Source organism: Otolemur garnettii, unplaced genomic scaffold (assembly GCF_000181295.1).
Source record: "Otolemur garnettii isolate 467f Iridium unplaced genomic scaffold, OtoGar3 scaffold00081, whole genome shotgun sequence".
NCBI lineage: Eukaryota > Metazoa > Chordata > Mammalia > Primates > Galagidae > Otolemur > Otolemur garnettii.
The window spans coordinates 4,752,575-4,759,056 of NW_003852476.1; positions in this window are offsets into that span (position 1 = coordinate 4,752,575).

Sequence of the window (6,482 nt, forward strand, 5' to 3'; positions counted from 1 at the left end):
CCCCTCCCTCTCCGGGCGCCGCCGCCGCCGCGCCGCTGCTCCCAGCCTGCTGTCACGCAGGTGGAAATGGCCTGCTCCGTCCGGTCCTCCTCGCGCACGTCAGCCCCCGCCCGACCTGCGAATGGCAGGCCGGGATAGGGGGATGTGCCAAACCCACTTGAATTTTCCCCTCGTTTGGGGAGAAATAGAAAGGGAGGATCAGCAGGTAGAAACAGCCCCCGGCTGCAGCCTCGCTGAGTGGGCAGGACCCTTCCCGGCTCCAGAAGTTAAGTCCTGGGTTCCAAGGCAAAGAGGAAAGCTGGAGTCCCCAGGGCCACAGTAGTGAGAGTGACCAGCATCTGCTGGGAGGGGACGTAGCTTTGAGCGCGGACGAGTTGGAGATGGGGTGTGGGCGGCTGAGGGAATCGCTGGAACCTGCAACCCCGAGGTTAAATCCTGCGTCCGTAAACCGCTGTCCGTAAACGGGGCTGTAAACAGTGGGCTACAGCAGGGCCTCCAGGAAAAGCCTGGCAGACGCATCCGGACCAGCCCTGAGGGCAAATAGGGTATCAACAGGCAGGCGGACTGCAGCTACGTCTCCCTAGAACCCTGAGCCAACGCCGTGGAAGTCTTGGGCTGTCTGCGGGGAGTCTATTTGAGAAGCTGGACATTTCTGGAAGCTGCTTTTTTTTCTTCACACTTCCTCTGATAAGATGGAAGATAGTTAACAAATAAACCAAAACTCACAGGAGGGAGGTGACTTGCCTTATGTGTTACTCTCATATGTAGACCCATCTTTTCAAAGAAGCTTTGCGCTTTACTGGTCTAAATTGCTTATAAAATGATGTGCTTTGAAAAACAAAGATTCAGTACAACATGCAGGGCGGAGGAACAGGCATATCTGCTTTCGCTTCTCTAGAAAAGGAGTGTGGGTGGCACAGCACACTCGGGGCTCTGTGGGGCTCTAAGCCACCGCGTGCATATTGAGGATTTCATAACCTGCCCGTCTGTGTATTCACAGGCCAACTTCAGCACCATTCAGGTGCCTCTCAAAAATGTTAAACCCCAGATTATGCCCAATCTTTTCTTCTGCTAGTACAATAAATTATAGAAAATGCGTTTGCTACATAAACAATAAATATGGTTTCCTGGCCGGGCACAGTGGCTCACACCTGTAATCCTAGCCTTTTGGAAGGCTGAGGCGAATGAATTGCTTGAGCGCAGGAGTTGTGAGTAGAGCGCCGGACACATACACCAAGGCTGGCGGGTTCGAATCCGCCTGGGTCTGCTAAAACGACAATGACAACTACAACCAAAAAATAGCCAGGTGTTGTGGCCAGCACCCATAGTCCCAGCTACTCGGGAGGCTGAGGCAAGAGAATTGCTTAAGCCCAAGAGTTTGAGGTTGCTGTGAGCTGTGATGCCACGGTACTACCCAGGGTGACATTGTGAGACTGTCTCAAAAAAAATTAAATTAAATTAAAATATAGAAAACTAGAGGGCATGGTGGTGCATACCTGTGGTCTCTGCTACTCTGGAGGCTCAGGCAAGAGAGTTGCTTGAGTCTAGGCTTTTCAGGTTGCTGTGAACTATGACGCCAAGGCATTCTAGCCTGGGTGTCTGAGTAAGACTCTGTCTCAAAAAATAAAAAAATATGGTTTCCTAATGCCCAATGGCCTGCAGGGATCTGAAAGCCACCAAATTTTTACATTATTGATATATTCTAAAACTATCATCTATGATGGACATGTTCATTATCTTGGTTGTGAGGATAGCGTCAGAGCTGTACACATTGTAAATAAGTGCGATTTACACGTGTCAATTATATCTCAGTAATGTTATAAACAAATCACCCCTCCAACAACAACAATTAAACTCTTGGTTATCATGGGTCATTGTGGGTTTTAAAAATATTTCCCTGGGAGAACAAGGGCCTGCTTTAAGATGAAAAGCTTATACCACCGTTGTCTTTTAGTTAGTTAGTTAATCCTGTCACGTAATCAGGGAACACTTGTGAGCTTCTTCAAATCTATTGTTTAGTATGCCCAAAGGCACCAGAAATACCAGATGGGAATTTCTCACAGTTTTATTACTGATAACAGGCCAAGGACATAGAAAAATCTAATAATATAACATTAAGTGGGTATTGATGGGCACTGATATTTAAGAACTGTTAGTAGTAAGAGCATTACACACAAAATAATGTGGAGTATGTTGTTTTGTTTCTTGGAGAAACACAAAGGCAAGTCATCATTGAAAACCTGGAATAACTGTGCAAGCCTCTTCACTTCCTTGTGATTAAACAAAGTTCAGGAACACAATTCTAATTACTTTCCATCTACCATCAGATACTGTTCAATACTATCATTGAGAATGTGTGGAGGAAGTAGTCAACTAAGTATAGTTAGATTTTACTTGTTAAAAGAAATTGACAGTTCCATTTTGCTAAATTATTCTAATTTGCTATGATAAAAAGAGGTACATGTTTCAATGTCAGCAATTTTCATAACTATATTTATTTATTAGACTCCACTTTTGGATATACACAAATCATCAATTCGGAGAAGGAAATTTTTTTTTTGGAGTTTCTTCAGCCGGTGCTAGGTTTGAACCCGCCACCTCTGGTGTATGGGTCTGGTGCCCTACTCCATGAGCCACACATGCCACCCCAGAGAAGGAATATGCTATGGTTTCAAATAACCCATGTTTATTAGTATTATTTATTTTCTATCTACATCCCTAGCAACTGACAAAGCTTGTATAATTTGAAGATTTATAGCCATAACACACAGCCAGCATTGTAATTCCAGGACTTGCATAATTGCTCTAAATTATGAGTTGCTCTAAAATGTATTTGAGACACAGAAACCAGAGTTGTCAATTTCAAAGGATTCTTAGCAAAATGAGTTGAGACAAAGGAACTATCAGGTTTTGTTTTCAGCTTTTGTTTTTGGAAAAGAACTTTTGTCCATCGGTTCAAAAGAAGGAATCTGGTGAGGAGCATTTATTTAACATTAGCTTCTTAACTTATACCAAACTTACAACATGGAGACTTGTATAGGGACATGCAGGAGAGAACCACTAGGGACAAATTTTAACAAAGATGAAATTTTTTACAGCCTCAATATTATGGTTACTTAATATCTCTGCATCTCAGATTCCTCAACGGTAATCTGTAGATCTGAATAGTATGTTATGCACAGGTGTTAGTGGAGCACTAAACAGGTTACATATGTAAATTATACCATTAATTAAGATGATAATAGCACATGCTAAATTATTTCCAGGAAATGGTGCCTACTGCTAAAAGGCTTTGCTTGGGTATTTATATTTGTATAGGCCAAAGAGTCAATGGTAATTATTTCAGAAACTAAAGCAAATTAGATGAAGAATACTTCCTTATACTGAGTCACTATTAGGCTGTTTCCACTTACAATTCCTATTTTCAAAAAGATAAACCTTATATACATACAAATATACTTTGAAGGTTTTTCTTAAGTATTTGAGTCAAAAATGTACTGTGGGCACATGCACACTTCAACTTGGAATAACCTGTGTCTATAAAGGGCAAATAGAGTTCATTGACAGGTTAGTAATGCTTAGAGGGCTGAGAGGGCCTTATCCAGATTTCATGGGAGTGTAGGACAAGCAATAAGCTACATTCAGGCAAGTGAAAGAGGCAGGAAACACATGCCACGTTTTTGCCTTCTCTGACTTATATTTCAGCTTATCAGCAACCAAGACAGGCCCTACTTTGGAATATTTTTTAGGGCAGAATACAGCTGTGGATTGCAAATCTCATTGACTGATTAGAACTTTCATTGACTTAGCAAGGTAAGAGTGGGACTCCAGAGGAAACTTACTCTGGTGCCTCAAATTTCTCTGAATCATGGTGTGTGGTTGGTTCTGGGCTTAATTTGTCTATGTAGCATCCAGATCATTTTGCAACACAGTTGCCACCTTTTTACAAAATGTGAGGAACCTCTTGAAGTTGATAGGAAAAACAGCCCTCCATTTCCCATTGCACAGGAAGAGTATTCAACTTGAAACTAATTTATAGAGGCTACATTATGGGGCATCAGACAGCTGTGTTTTCCCCAGGACATCCCTATAACCCTCACAAATGCCACATAACACATACAAAACACACCAGCCTCCTGCTGTCTGTGGGGAATGCCTGCTGTTACTTACTCTGCCATCTGAGGAGCTAAAGCATAGATGCTTGAACTGTCTTCCAATAGGGACGGGAAGCAGAGAGGCCATCAGGTTTCAATGAATCTAGTTTCTTCTCTTTGTCTCTTTCTGTTTTTTTTATTTGTTTGTTTGTTTTTAGCTAATTTGTACATCTAAGTAAAATTGAAAAGATGTTTTTTAATTGGGGGCAAAAATAGGAATTAGGAGATCTGTAAGTTGAATTCTCGCTTGGGGCTATTACAAACAACGGTGCTATGAATGTCTGTATTTACGACTTTGTGTGACATGTTGTTGTTTCTCTTGGGCATACACCTAGGGCTACAATTGCTGGGTCATAGGAGACTGTGTTTAACCATTGAGGAAGTGCTAGACTACTTTCCAAATGGACTACACCATTTAAAAATCCCACAGGTAGGATTTTTCTACGTCCTTTCCAGCACCTGTTCCTTTCTGCCCTTTTTTATCACAATCATCTCAGTGGGTGTGAAGAGGTGTCACATCATTTTGATTTGCTTTTCCCTGATAGCCGAGGACGTTGAGCTCTTTCCTCTTTTTGTGTGCTTATTGGCCATTGTATATTCTTTGAGAATGTCCTTTGAGAAATGTCTATTTCTGATATTGTCGCCATTTTTTAATTGAGTTCCCTTTTTATTATTGAGTTGAAAGTATTTGTTGTATATTCTTGATTTAAGTCCCTTATCAGATATATGATGTGCATATTTTTTCTCCCATTTGGGGGATTTTCTTTTCACTTTCTTGATGATGTACTTTGCAAAATAAAAGTATTTAATTAATTAATGTATTTATTTATTTATTTTGCAGTTTGGGGCTGGGGCTGGGTTTGAACCCGCCACCTCCAGCATACAGGACTGGCACCCTGCTTTGAGCCGCAGGCAATGCCCAGTATTTATTTTTTTATAAAGACTAGTTTATCTACCTTCTGTTGTGTATTGGTTTGGTGTCCCATTTAAGAAACCATTGCCTAATCTAAAGTCACAAGAACTTACACTTATCTTTTCTTTTAAGATGTTTATAGTTATAGGTCTTACATTAAGTCTTTGATATATTTAATCAAAAATAATGTGTACATATAATAAGGGTAATTTGTCTTCCTTACTGTGTAAATTGCCTTTTGTGGTCTGTGCTTACCTCCTGATCAGGTAGTCTTTGCACTTAAATTTTTAAATGTTCTTTATATTGAACTGTGTCATTTATGCTGCAAATATTTTTCATATTTTATTTTTCAAGGTTAATAAGAAAACCAAGGTTCTGAAAAAATTCAGAGACTTCTCCAAAGTCACATGCCAAGTGTCTAAGTCTTCTGACTATGTCTCATTTTGAGTCCCAATTTAAAAATCAAGAAACATTATAACTGGCTCAGCACAGTGGCTTACACCTGTAAGCTTTGGCACTCTGGGAGGCTGAGATGGGTGGAATGCTTGAGCTCAGGAGTTTGAGACCAGCCTGAGCAAGTGCCAGACTCCATCTCTAAAAATAGCCAGAAGTTGTGGTGGGTGTCTGTAGTCCCAGCTACTCTGGAGGCCGAGGCAAAAGAATCACTCTAGCCCAAAAGTTTGAGGTTGCTATGAGATATGGCGCCATGGCACTCTCTCAAGGGTGACAAAGTGAGACTCTGCCAGAGAGAGAGAGAGAGGAAATACTATAACCAATTTTTCGGTTTATGTGCAGTACACTGTTAACAACAGCCTGTCTCTACAAAGCTCAAGAAAAACAATGAAGGTAGTCGAGATGAATGACTACAGACTACATGCAAAGTATTCAGAATTGAAAGCAGAACATGAGCATCAAAACTAAGGATAAGAAAGATACCAACCTCCCAGGTGAAGGTCAGAACCGTGGACAGCTCAGTGAGAGCATAGATGAAAACAGGAGTTTTCCTGTAACTTCAAACTGCAATCACCAAAAACTCCAGATTGGTGGTTAAGAGCTTAGACTTCACAGGGCCAATGCCAATGTAGAGGCAACTGGCCTTATTCATTTGACCTCACCCTCTTCTGGGGAAAAGTTTCAGCCTATTTTCCAGGAGTCTGTAGTTTTTGGCAAGTAACACAGCTGTACAGCGGGGCCTGAGAAATACGTTAGAAGAAACCCTCAAGCTTGTGTAGGGTTAGGCCAGTCCACTGTTTTCCTTTCTCTCTTTTCATGGAGACTTTTATCTACAAAGCTGCCTTGTCATCTAGGTTTAGAGACCAGGCAGGATTGGACTTTAAGTAGGGACCTGAAATAATACTTCGCTGAAGCTTAAATTTTGAGTGCCAAAGAAAGTTGGGGTAAGTACTAATATAAAA